Source organism: Herpailurus yagouaroundi, unplaced genomic scaffold (assembly GCF_014898765.1).
Source record: "Herpailurus yagouaroundi ecotype Mexico unplaced genomic scaffold, PumYag 29, whole genome shotgun sequence".
In the NCBI taxonomy this organism is placed as follows: domain Eukaryota; kingdom Metazoa; phylum Chordata; class Mammalia; order Carnivora; family Felidae; genus Herpailurus; species Herpailurus yagouaroundi.
In genome coordinates this window covers 63,297,334-63,311,598 of record NW_024412377.1, presented here as the reverse complement: position 1 = coordinate 63,311,598, position 14,265 = coordinate 63,297,334, and the positions used below count along the sequence as shown (strand labels likewise).

The 14,265-nt window shown below is 47.4% G+C and overlaps 1 long non-coding RNA gene across 1 annotated transcript; it reads right to left on the bottom strand.

Annotated features, from left to right (window-relative positions):
* Nucleotides 1–3,356: 3,356 nt before the first annotated feature.
* On the bottom strand, nucleotides 3,357–13,714 carry LOC121011188 (uncharacterized). Its single transcript, XR_005781530.1, has 2 exons — nucleotides 13,616–13,714; nucleotides 3,357–3,540 (listed from the first exon to the last, which is right to left on the bottom strand). It is a non-coding gene; the product is annotated as an uncharacterized LOC121011188 (long non-coding RNA).
* Between the last annotated feature and the right edge of the window lie 551 nt (nucleotides 13,715–14,265).

The window sequence follows — 14,265 nt, the reverse complement described above, 5'->3', positions numbered from 1 at the left end:
ACCAAGGGCCAGCTTGACGCGCCACCTTTGGGGCTTAACCTCTGACACACTTGACACGTGGAGGACCTTCGGGGTTGGTTTTGGGGTATGTTGGGGGGCTTATTTGTCGTTTGTCCATAAACTGACAAAAACGTAAGAAAGTTCCATTTTCTTGAATTCCTTAGCTAGAGGAGCATCTGTGCTCAATGACTCCCTCTGATACAGGGTTTCAAGGAAGGGTGACTGGGACAGTGACAAGGTGCAGCCTGTCCCACCAAAAGGAGGGGCACACAAGAACATTCCAGGCCTTCACCAGGTCACTTGTTCCTTCCACATGCATCAGTCTGACCATCAGGGTGGGAAGGTAAATGAGTCCCCCAGATACGTTCTTCCAGAAGCGCCCCCAAGTCTAGTGAGGGAGGCAGAGGGTAGGGGGAGGGCCGAGTATTTACCATGTGCCTTGACGGAGGAAGGAACTACATAGTCGAGAAGCTCACAGGAGATGCCATTTTCTTTGAGTCTTGAAAAATGAGCAGAAGAAATCCCCTTCTCAGGGATTTTTTTTTAAGAAGCATCCTCACCCTGCCACAAATGTCTACTACTAACTCAGGGCTCCAAGGCCAGCCAAGAGGAAGCCTTTGCCCCCATTCCACCCTCGGCCATGTGTCTCCCCTCCAATGACTACTTCTAGATCGAGAATGATGGGTGGCAAACATTGGAGCCAACTTCAAAGTTAGAAGATTTCACGTTAAGACTAATCTTGAATTTTTCTCTCTTCTAGAAAAACTGGAAGATACGATGACACTGGGCCCATACTTGGCACGGCAGCTCTAGGCTGGGACTGAGCGGGAGCTTCCCCCATCACATGATGCACATACCAGTTAGCCTTTGTTGTGTAAGAAACCACCTCAAATCGTGGCTTAAAACAATAATCATTTATTAGCTATGACTATCTGCAATTTGGATTGGGCTCACCTAAGTGTTTCTTCCGCTGGTCTCGCCTAGGCTCACACACACGGCCACAGTCAGAAGCTGACAGACATTGGATCGGACACCTCAGTTTTCTTCTACGTGGCCTGTCCAGCAGGCTAGCTCAGTGCTCTCCAAGCCTCCCTCTACATACCTTTCAATAATGTCCCATTGGTTAAAGCAAGACACAAGATCAGTCAGATTCACAAGTTAGTGAAACAGACTTCGTCTCTTGATAGGAGAGGCTACGAAGAATCTATGGCTATTTTTTCCAGGGGCTCTCCAGCTCACCATAATCCCCACCCCACAGAAGCTACAGGCCAGCTGCCATTTCCCCCTTAACTCGAACTCCTGGTTTTCTCACATCTGGTCTTTCTCAAGACTTCACTATACCTGGAACTCTGTAGGTATCCAAATGAAAAAACTGAACATAGAACTCTGGTTCTATGGCGTGGCTCGGAACAAGCATGCCCGACCTTTCCACGGGCGCACAGGGGAAAGCAAAATGGATTTGATGACAATCAAATCCAGAAAGACGATCCAAGGTAGTAGGTGAAGGCGCTGCCCAAGAAAGGTCAGCCTGGCCAAGATCCCAAGTGGTGAACAACAAGGTAGAGAGAACATCAGCAATGCTGAGCCCGTGCAGAATCTCCCGTGAGAAGGGCATGTCCGTAGAGGAGGGAGGGCAAGGTAGCCCCCAGAAGAACTCACAAAGAGCCAACTGCAGGCAAGAAAAGAAGAGGAAACTCCGCTTTCACAAATGATGACCAAACTGGCTCTGCAGCTCAGCGTTCAGGGGCAGCAGAGAGCCAGCCCAGCATGCCCAGGGAAGTGGTAATGCCCCACACTTCCACTGGCAGGGCATGTAGAGAACCCAAAGGATTGCAAAACAGGATGCTTGAGGATCAAACCTAGTCTCTCGATGAGCAGAAGTTCCAGAACATGGTACAGAACATCTCCAGACGACACAAGAGGAGCCAGGGAGGGCTCGGTTAGGCCAAGTTCTACCGGAACTAATGGACAGCACCTGTTACAATGAAAATGGTTATCCTTCCCCCTTTCCATGAGAACTGTTTGGCTTTTGCTCTCAGGGGTTCAAAATTGTATCTGCAGTTCCTAAACCTCTTAAAAGATGACACTATAATCCATAGGCTAAAATACACATCGCAGTGAAGAACACAACACCCCCTATGAAGTATTCCTGACGTAAATGAATGAATCCAATCAAGCCTTCAGACTTAAACTTCTAGGACACAGGAAACGCTGGGGACAGAAGAAGAGGTAAGGAAACACCATGAAGAAACGCTAAGACGTTCAGAATGTGGGACTTGGTACCACTCGGTCAGCCTAGCCTCTTGTCATAGTAATTTCTGAAAAGGAGAGGGAGGCAGTAGACTGTTCTAGAATGAGACTAACGTACACCAAGCAAAGGCAATGCAGAAATGCTGGCTGGATTCTAATCCCTACAAAATGAAAATCCCAGCCATGGAACCATTTGGGCAGATAAACAGGGACACCGTAACGTAGATTGCATATTGGATGACATTAGGAAATTACTGTTGTTTCGGCATGATGATGATATTGTATATAAGGAGGGGTGCCTTCTTGATTTAGGAGATACATGCTGGAGTATTTAAGGTTTGTGCCAGTTAGTAAAATGCTGTCTCTTGACTCCAAACTCAGTACTCTATACTCGGCCTCCGATGCTAGATCTGGACTCTGCAAACCCTCTGACAGGCTCTGCCAACCCTCTGACAGGCTCTGCCACTCAGCACGGCCTTTTCACCCTGGCACCAAGCACTTCTTGGCAGCTGCAGCCACTGAAGCCAGCGCCACACAGACACCAGCACCCTCCAGCCAGCCCCCCGCTCAGAGGTCTGGGTCCCAGCCCACGCTCAGAGGCCAGCACCAGCCCAAGCAGCCTCCCTGCCAGGCTTCTAGTTGAAGAATCCCAGGCTTTCACCTTTATGCCGCCAGCCTCGCCTCCTCCACGATTCCTTAGAGTTCTCTTCCTACTTTTGCAGTTCCCTGGTTATAAGTGTATACCTAGGTAAGTCATTCGAGTAAATTCTCTCTACTCAAATAGCAGGTGTGGTTTCTGTCTCCCAAATGGGTGAAGTGTCATAACGTTTGCAACGTGCTTTAAAAAGAGTCAGCCAGGGGCGCCTGGGTGGCGCAGTCAGTTAAGCGTCCGACTTCAGCCAGGTCACGATCTCGAGATCCCTGAGTTCGAGCCCCGCGTCGGGCTCTGGGCTGACGGCTCAGAGCCTGGAGCCTGTTTCCGATTCTGTGTCTCCCTCTCTCTCTGCCCCTCCCCCCGTTCATGCTCTGTCTCTCTCTGTCCCAAAAATAAATAAACGTTGAAAAAAAAAATTTTTTTTAAAAAGAGTCAGCCGAACTGAAAAAAATAAAGACACACAGATCTATGTGTGTATACATATAACAGACACACAGATACACAAATTCACATGGGGACAAAGGAACTAGAGACAAAACTGTGGAATCTAGGTGATGAATGAATGAATCTAGCAGTGCTCATATGAGACCTGAATTCAACACTTCTGTGAGCTTCAAATCTGTCGTATTAAAAGGCTGGAAAAAAGAATAAGAATCCCTAAATCATGGTATTGTTATGAGAAGTAAGTCGAGATATCAATTAGGAAAAAAAATTACTGTGCCGTTTTCCCAAGTACGTCTGCAGCCCCAAAAGCCGTTTACCCTGTGAAAGGTCCAGGTCCTGCCGGTTAGGTTCCTCTCCTCTCCTTGACAGAGAAAGTACACGGATGTGTGAGCAGTAAACCAGTGTGTGCCCCCAGGTGCTGTACCTGAAGTCGCCCACAAAGACCCTGACTGGGCAGAGACTCCGGGCCGGGGGGACTTTCACACAGGATGCCCCAAATCATTCTTTTTTTTTTTTTTTTAATTTTTTTTTAACGTTTATTTTATTTTTGAGACAGAGAGAGACAGAGCATGAACAGGGGAGGGGCAGAGAGAGAGGGAGACACAGAATCGGAAGCAGGCTCCAGGCTCTGAGCCGTCAGCACAGAGCCCGACGCGGGGCTCGAACTCACGGACCGCGAGATCATGACCTGAGCCGAAGTCGGCCGCTCAACCGACTGAGCCACCCAGGCGCCCCAAAATCATTCTGAGAGAAAAGAATCTGCGTCTTTATCAAAGAGGAAGAGGACCTTCCACAAACTCCTCTGACAAATCACTTGAAGAGTGATGATAGTCCCGGTCGGTTCCAAATCTCCAACCTAAATCCCCCATGCTCCAGATGAAATCCCTTCTTCTTGCCCTTTCCCTTCACAGAGCCCCTTTTTCTATGAAAGAAGGTCTTGCCTCCACCCTATTAAATTACCCTGCACCTGTCCCTCAGCAGAACACCATCAAGACCCCGTAACCACCTTCATTGTTTTTTTTTTTAAGTCTTTTGATCCAGTTTTATTGAGATATAATTGGCATATAACAATATATTAGTCTGAGGCATACAACATAGTGATCTGATATACGTACAGATTGCAACATGATCACAGTAAGATGTTCTTTCTTCAGCAGTCTCTTGCTTTTCCTCCGAGCCTCTAACCACGGGGCCACGATGAAAGGCTGGCCTCTCGTCTAGTCCTGACCCTACACACCCGTCGTGTTGGGGTTTCCACCTCACATTTCCGGGTGGAGTTTTGTTTGCTTGATATCACTGAACGATCAATCTGTTTCCCACCGCTGCTCCCTCACTTGGTCTGAGTTTTGGTGAGCACAGTTGGTTTTACCACCTAAGAAAACCATCTGGCTACCTCAGCCCCGGTTCAGTTTCACTCAGACAAGGAAGGTGTGTGTGAATTCTAAAATGACCTTAAAATAGAAGGTGGGGAGCTGCCCTCCCATCTCTTCCAAAGCTTGTCACAGGGATGACCATGAAAGAGGCAGCACCAGGAGAAACAGCAGGGCCCCACCCCAGGAAAGTGGGGGATCCAAAGTCTACGACCAGTTGGCCCTCACTACTCTGTGGTTAGCTCTGTTGTTTCCTACGTCTGAAACGGCTTCTCTGTCTTGCCTACCTCCTAACAGCCTTGTCATCTAGTGAGGTCTGGCTCAACTGTTAGAACCCTCATAAAGCTTTCTCTATTTCCTCTGACAAGAGGACAAATGGCCAGCCAACACATGAAAGGTGCTCACCCTCACAATCAAGAAAATGAACATTAAAACAATACAACAACACTCTTCACCACTGAAATTATGTAAAAACAAAATATTGGGCAACACCAGGCATGAGAAAGGGTGTGGAAAAATAAAGACTTTCATATCCTGTTTACTGGGCTCGCTACATTGGCGGAGCCACTGTGGAGAATAAATTGGCTGCATGTAGTAAAATTTTAAACATACACACCTTGTGAACAAGCAATTCCACTTCTCCGCACTCACCCTTGGAGAGGTACTCCTTACACAAATGCACACAGAGAACTGACAAGAATATTCTTTGAGAGTTGTTTAAATAGGGACAAGTTGGAAGCCACCTAAGTATCCATCAATAGGGCAACCGATAAATAAACTACTATGCAGTCATTCTGTGAGATACCAGGCAATAGTTAAAAGAATATAGTAGATAGAGACGATGAGACCCAATGGCAATGAGCACACTAGTGTGCAGATCTTGGTCTATCATACTATTCCCTATTAGAAGAGACCAAGGTTCCTTGGAGAAATGGCTCAATCTGGGGCAATCTGGGGCTGAGACAGGGTAGGTACAAGATGAGCCTGGAACATTTTGTAACGCCAGAAAGTAAAAAAGTACTCAAAAAATGATGGGTACATGTCACAAGGACACAGGAAGCGACTTCCACTGGCCAAATCTGAGACATTTTGAGCGCCAAAATAATTAAGGAAAGTAACAGATAGACCATTTAAAAATTAGAACCCATGAGTCCACAATAAATAGGTAAACAAATACATAAGGGGAAAAGGAGGACCCTGCCAAGCCCATTGGTGTATGTGGAGGGGTTGTTACAGCTGGCTAATCATCATTTTGCAACCATCTTAATAAATATTGGTTCAGGCAAGAATCATTAGTGGATGCTAAGTCTGGGAAGAAATACTGATGGAGAGCAGGCTATTTGCCTGGTCTTAAGGGTCTTCCAACAGAATGCATATTCATTCCGAGGGGGGAAAAAACAGCACCTTTAAAGGAGACAAATCAGACAACACCTTAACCAGGTGATCAAAATTAGCATCACCAACGAGGGCCGAGCAGATACTGTGAGGGGGCAGAGGTAGCACCTGAAAAGGACCTATAGAATACTCTGGCTTAAAATGCATGCCCTGAATCTAATAATCTAACCCTAAGAGAACACTGGAGAACCCAAAATAAGAAACAGTCCATTCCATAAAAAGCGCTTGTAGTCTTCAAAAGCGTCAATAGGATAAAATACAAAGAAAGCCTGTAAAAATGTTCCATGCTAACAAAAGAACAAAAAGACACGACAACTAAGAACAGTATCTCATCCTAGACAGCATCCTAGATTGCAGGGAGGAGTACTACAAACGACATAAGTTGATTAATTGCCGGAAGAAATGGCATATAGGTGGTGACTACCATCTACCAATATTACATCTAGAGAAGTTGATAACTACCATGGCTTTTTAAGAGAATATCTTTACTCTTAGGAAATCCACAGTGAAGCATTTAGGGGGAAAGGAGTATAACAACAGTACCTACTCTCAAGTGATTCAGAAAAGAAAACTGCATTATATGTATAATGTGTGTGTATAAACATTATACACACACACACACACACACACACACACACACACACACACACATAGCAGACAGGGCAAAACATTAAAAGGTATTTGAAGATCTTTGAACTATTCGTATTATTCTTGCAACTTTTACATTTCAAAATAAGAAGTTATGGCTTCAAAAGGAAGAGTGGTTTAAAAAAAGAGTGATGTAGCTATGTGTACCTGCATAGAAAGAGCTCCGAACATACCGATAAGTGGGGAAAAAAATGGACAAGATAACGCAGTCAGTGGGATACTTCCCATATTACATCCATTTGTGCGTTAAGTGATGCACAGAGAAAGGTCTGGAGGAACACACCCCAATGTATCGTATGGTTTACCCTTGAGAAAGGGGAAGAGGAGACCAGCTTATCTGCAGCAACGGTTTCACTTTTTATGAGTGCATTTATGAATTGGTCACATAACTAGAAATAACTTTTTTTAGAGGGGAAAGTTGCCCTCCTCTCAGTTCCCTCCAGTGACAAAGATCACGGCTCAGGTTTTCTGAGACAATACTCATTTAAATGGTGGAGCCCACTCTAATATTTGACAGTCTCTGAAACGACCTGGCCTTGGGATCTGGGAAATCTGATCAGGAAATGGCAGCAGTGTGAGGTGTCTGGAAAGACGCTGGGCTTCAGGGTCAGACAGAGCTAGTTTGAAGCCTTGCCTCCATCATTCACTGAGGGTACATTATCGGGCAAGAGACAGACCTCTCTAAACCTCCATTCCTCTATCTGGAAAAAAGGAAACAATACCATAGAGCAGAGTTGGTGAGCCTTGGGTACAGGGTACATACTTGCGGGTCGTAGCATACACATAAAACACCAAGCCCCTCCTGGGGCTGGCACAGAGCATCTTTCGATTGTCACTCATCTGACCTCTTTGTTGTGATTTGTTTGCATGCACTCTTGCCCTGTGAGCCCAGACGCTCTTTAAGGAAGGGTCCATCCATTACTCATTTCTCTCCTTCCAACTATGCCTCCTAGGACATTGTGCACTGGCACCTGGCAAACATTTGGTGGGAGGAAACATGAACCTTGTCACAGAAAATCTAGAGCAACATGTACGTATGCTTTGAGGCCCCAGGTTTGCGTTAGAATTCTCCAGTGCAAGTACACACAGTCTCTGAAGTCACTGTATAGAAATCTCTAAGTGCCAAGAAGATGAAGAGGTGACCGATGACCCTACATATTCCTGATCAGTGGGGGTGAAAGAGCACTGTGAGCATTCCCCAAAGCCAAAGATGTCATCCAGTAATAGATGTTATTTTTTTTTAATGTCGCATGGTCAAAAATGTTTGGGAAATGCCATTAGACAAAACACGCTCGTGTACTACAGGACTTATCAGTGCCAATGCATATCATGAATACCCAACAGACAATATAATTTGGAGTATCTTCCAAGTTTATTTGACTATAAAACATCCCCCCCTTTTTTTTTTTTTTTTTTTTTGAATCTCAAGGCCTACATCCCATAGAACAGGCTTTGGAAAACGCTGCTTGAAGCTGTTTCTCCACTGTCAGTACATGGTAAGAATAATATTTAGTGGAAATTTAACAATATAACTTGCTCACCTAACCCAAGAGGGAGAAGGAATAAAGTAAACCAAGAGCTTAAGGGTTGCTATCAATTCCCCTCTTATTCCTCCTCTTCCTCTTCTCCCTTCTAATCCAAGGAACGTGTGCGAAAAATCAGTTATGACCCCAAATCTAAAAATAAAGACCCCAGTATTATCATTGAAGTCATTCAGCTTCACTTACTCCGGCCTGTTCAATCCTACTCATCAATGGATTAGACAAACGGCTGAAGGAACCAGGGTCCTACTATGGCCAACTCATGGGCCACGTGTAGAAATGTTTGCCTCTACACGGCCAAGTGGAATATTCAAGCAAATGTTTGATAGGGTCAGGCTGAGACAGCAGCTGCCTTGCTCATTATGACCTTAAAATTAGACGCTGTGACCGTCCAAATTATCTCCTTTTCATTGATTACGCCAGAGTAACAGAAGTCTGTTATCGTAGCCCATCCAGTATCTATGCCTGCTTTTTCCGGTAACAAAGCACTTTGTTTATGGACACTGCATTCTTCCCCTCTCACCTCCCCCCACGTCCCCCCACTGCTTACAGTCTTGACGGGCCTATGATTCCAGGAACTCTGTGTTCCCTTGCCCAAGGAGTGGGTACTGGACCCAAGACAGGTCAATGAGACCCTCTCCCACGCAGGAATTCTGAGGCTAGAGTCGAATAATACAAGACCCGAAAAGGTTAGGCTTAATGGACTTAGCAGTTAAGTCCCAGGAAACAGCATTTCGGTTCGGCTGCCCAGGTCCCCAGCATTGCCCCAGTTCCCCCCCTTTGCATGACTCAGGCACTCAAGCTTTCCTTTTGACCCAGTGAGTGCACTCAATGTCCTGTGGATAAATTCCCAGAGTATTTCTAGAACTTGCAGCTGAAGGGCCTGCCCAACACACTGAGCAAAAACCACCCCAGCAAGTTCCTACCCACTGTCCCCAGATAATCACTGGACTTAAAATCTGAAAGTGACCTGAAAGCTTCCCAAATATGGCCGAACCTCCTCATTTAAAAATAAATAAATAGGGGCGCCTGGGTGGCTCAGTCGGTTAAGCATCCGACTTCGGCTCAGGTCATGATCTCGTGGTTCATGAGTTCGAGCCCCAAGTCGGGCTCTGTGCTGGCAGCTCGGAGCCTGGAGCCTATTTCAGATTCTGTGTCTCCCTCTCTCTCTGCCCCTCCCCCGCTCATGCTCTGTCTCTCTCTGTCTGTCAAAAATAAATAAAACATTAAAAAAATTTTTTTAATTAAAAATAAATAAAATAAAATAAAATAAAATAAAATAAAATAGGACACTGTTATCTTGAAAGGTTAGGCAACACAGCCAGTGTCCTTCAGTACATCAGAGGTGATCCGGTTTCCCACCTGCCTGTGTTTCCGGAGCAGATGCCCAAACAATCTCCATTTTCTGTGCAGACACAACCTAAGCTACGCTGGTGAGAAGGTCTGAATTGTGACTATTTTTCCTCACCGCTTGTGCCAGAACTAGCCCTCCACCGCCACTTATCAAATGCTGCCCGAGAGTATGTGCATCCTTGAAATAGTCCAGGGAGCATCTGCATCTCCCCAAAAATGTTCACAGCCTGCCATTCGTCACAGCCCTTCGGCTCCGGGTTCCCGAGCCTCCCGCCTTCGGCGGGGAGCTCCAAGTATGGAGCGTGGCGGTTCCCACTGCAGGGCTCTTGTCAGCGGCTCACCGGGGATCGCATCGCCAAGCCAAGGACGTTCTATTCTGAGTGTGGCCCCAGTATGTTTCATTTCATCTGCAAAGCACGAGTCTATTCTGGAGAGAGATGTTTTGGGCACATTCGTAGTAGCTAACGAGCAGTGCTTCCTTATATGCAGAACACAAAATCCTCCCATAAAAACCTGACCCGATTGCCAGCGTGGCGTTTCAAATGAACAGACTTACCCCTAAAATTACTCCCCGGAATGGCCAAATCTGCACACCTCCGAGTCACGGGCTGAAACAGCGGTACGGAGACTACAAGTATCAGACTGCGGCGATCTTTGGGGAACAGCCCGGGACCAAAGCCTCCGCTTTTCTCTGTTGAGCCGGAGGTCTTCCCTGGTCACCACGCACAAAATTCCAGATCTGTGCCCTTTGGAAAGGCAATGACAAAGAAGAGCCGGCCCAACTTCTTCCCTACAGGGCTGTCATATTCCCCACAGGGCTTCCAGAGACTTGCTTACGCTCTTCAAGGGAGTCAAGAAGCATGCTGCCCTCCCCATCCCCAGCTGGCCAGCCTTGGGCCTTTTCTCCAGTGCTCCCTGTGTTCTGCATGACCTCTGTGTCCTTCTTCATTTCAGAAGGCATTTGCCAAGCCCCACCTACCTCTCCACCTCTCAAACCGAGCGAGGTACCTATAGCCCATCGCATCCCAGGGCCCCCCTCTGTAACAGAACCCCATCACGTGGCTATTTCAGTGCCATTTACAGGTCTCTGTCCCCCACCGGATGACCGTGAGTTCCCTGGGAGCGAGGTCTGGGGTGCACCGGCACCCACAACCCCAGTGCCCACCACAGCACCGCACCCACAGGAGGCGCTCGACGAAGAGAACAGACCTGAAGACACAAGAGCACTGCGGGCATGATGGCCACAGTCCCCAGCCCCGGGAGGAAGCAACCCTGCCTACACCAGACCCACCCTGCTTACACGTGGACAAAGTCTGCCAAAACGCTGGGACAAGTGACCGCTTCGAAGGCTGTAGAGACCAGCATTTGAGATCAAGACTTCTAGAATCAGACAGCTGGGTTCAAATCCTGCCCCCACTACCTACAAGCTCTATGAAGAAACGAGTTAGCCTCCTGATGCCTCAATTAACTAATCTGTAAAATGGGGATAATTATAATACAACATCACAGACTGTTACAAAGAAAAGTGAGTCAATCTCTGCAAAACACTCAGTGCCTTCCCTACCTCAGTATTAGGGGTCTTCCTAGATGTAACTTACGTATGATACTGTGTACGTGAAAGGTATACAACATGTGGATTTGATACATTTCTATACTACAGTGTGATTACCACTGTGGCTTTAGCTAACATCTCTAGCAGGTCACATAACCGTCAGCTCTCTATTGTGGTAAGAACACTTGGGATCCAGTCTCTTAGCAATTTTGAAGTACAGAACACAGCATTGTTGACAAAAATCGCGATACCTAATACGGTTTAGGTGGTCCCCACACATAGCCTTAAATAACATGAAATCAAGACATTATTTTGTTCTCGATTCTCTTTCACATTTTTTGATTGTATCAAGGAAAAAGTCACAGTTTAACGCGGAAATGACTTTAACACATCTCTAAAACTTGCTGTCTCTCCCTCTTCACAGAGAGAAAGCAGGTCCCCGGCTCAAGTTTCTCGTGGGCAGAAAGAGCTAGCTGACGTTAACTGATTGTGCCTTTGTTGTATTATTATTATCATTTAATGGCAATTGACACTGCTTTTCTATTTACGATGATGGTATAAACTTCCCACGTCAAATATCTATCGATGTTAAACAGTGAGCGGATTTGAAAGAAAATTAGAAGTAACAGTATCAGTTGCAAACATACTGTGGCAGAAATCACGGAGGTGAGATGTATCCAAATGCCTCGAGTGTGAAAGATACTGACTGATAGACACCAAGGGGGAGGGGGGATCTGGAAGCAGAAGTCTCACTAGCATGCACCGTGCCCAGGGAGCACTCGGGAAGCGGACCAACGGCCAAGTCCTGCCTCCAGAGGAAGCTGAGACCTCAAAGTGCCCGCCTGTGACTGAACACAGCCCAAGATGGCAGACGCTGTTGAACGTGAAGATGGGTCCCCTGGTCACAGGCGCGAGCAGAGGTCAGCACTAGGCAGAGCAGCTCGGGAAGCTCCGTGGTAGGGACGAGTCTGCTGGAGGGAGAATGGGCCGGCGGTCCTCAGCATCTACCGCGAGGCCGGGATTCTCAGCGAGAGAAAAACACACTTTATCAATCACCAAGGGAGGATGGGGCAAAAACGCAGAGGACTCCCAGGAATCCAGGGGCTCCCGCATGCCCTGCCACCCATGCAGCTGAGGGCAAGCGCTGGAAGGAAGAAGCTCTGGGTGGAAAAGAAACCCGCTGGGCCTTTCCAAGCAGTGTTGCGAAACAACTCGGTGGCATCTTGTGGCAAACGGGAGACTCGGCTCAAGCAACGATCCCATGGTTTTCTTTGCGTTTTTGGCTCATCTATTTGGGATGTTCGTTGGAGGGGAGCATCAGTAAATAGGTCTAGCTTGCTTTTCAAGCCAGTTGTGTTCCCTTTCCCTGTGAGTCATAGACCGGGCTCACCCACAGACACAGACAGCCCTCTCACTGTCCTCTGGCCGGCTGGCCACCAAAACCATGCCCTGGGTGTGCACGGGGAGGGGTGGGCAGAGGACTCACTCTGCCTCCACCCTCAACCAGCATGGGTAACGAGACAGAGGCCAGTGCTCTGGGAGCTCCCTCTCTCATTGTCTGTCGAGTGAGGGAGTTATGTGAGTAACTAGTTCTAGAACAGGAGCAGCCACTCCTCCTTAAGGGCCTGCTCTGCGTTGGGCACATTATCTCCATCCTCACAAGAAACTCTCCATCTTGCCCGTGAGAGAGCTCAGACAGACAAAATGGCAAGCGGCCAGGAAGTGACACAAGCTGTTTCATAGACTCAGGTCTCCGTGTCTCAGAGCCCACACTCTTGCCTTCCCACTGCCCGCCCCCCCCCCGCCCCCCCACCACTCCGCCAGGGGAACAAGGGAAGGCTCCTTGGAGAGGGCAATATTTGGGCTGAGACCTTAAAGACAAGTAAGGACTCTGTTGACAAAACAAAATAGACTATTTTGTTCGCTCATTCGTTCACTCACTCATTTGTTCCATGCTGTATTTCTGGGGCTAGGTACTAGGAATTTGTGGTGAATAGACACAGCTCCTGTCCCCAAGGAGCTCACTTCCCAGGGGAGGAGACGTAAAAATACATGAATGAATCAAGTTATTACTAATTGTGTGTGCCGTGTGGAGACATGTCAGGAATTAAAATGGAGAATAGCAGGGAAACCTATTTTAAGACAGTCAGGGGCAATCTTTCTGAGGAGGTGACATTTTTGCTGGGACTGAATGATGAAGTGAAGGTGCTATCCATGTAAACTAACGGGACAGTGAGTGATCCGGGCAGAGGGAACAGTGTGTGAAAAGGCCCTGAGGCTGGAAAGGGAACTGTGTGTCCCTGAAACTAAAAGATTAGAATGTCTTAAAACGAGCGAGTCCAAGCAACAGTGTTGCTCAAGGGAAGGCTGGGGAGAGAGACTGGGGCCAGATGGGATAGCATCTTACAGGCCGTGGGAAAGGATAATGGGAAGCTCAGCCAGGGTCCTCAGCTGGACGTGCTACAGCTCAATGTACCCTCCAAGATCAGGCCTCAGTCCCTTCACCTGTAAAATGAAAGTAAATACGAGAATGCATTAAAAAGTTCCAAGTGCCTCGCCTGGTTGACAAGTGGACTGAGGACACTCTGAAACGTGAGCTTGTATCAAAATAACCTGGGGTGTTTGTCAAACTCAAGATTGCTGGGCCCCACCCCTGGAGATTCTGACGCAATAGGTCTGGGGGAGGCCCATGAATATGCATTTCCAACACTTCCTTGGTGGGGGGACCCCACTTGGAGAACTCCTGGGTGAGAAAAAACAATTTTTAAAAAAGTGGGAAGTGCCACCAGGATGCTGTTGCAATTGTTAAGAGCTGGTAGAATCAAACGATGTCAGTGAGGTGGAGAGAAGTGGTCCAGACCAGTTCTGAGAGAGGGCATGGGCCAGACCAGCTCACGGACTGGGGGTTGGGGATGAGGGAAAAAGAGAAATTGGGCAGGACACTCCTAGGTGAATGGCTTGAGTAGGCAATGATAGTGGCAGAAACTGAATAGGGAGCCCTCGGGGAGGAGCAGATCTGGAGACAAGGGCTGAGACATGCTAACTCTGAGATCTCTG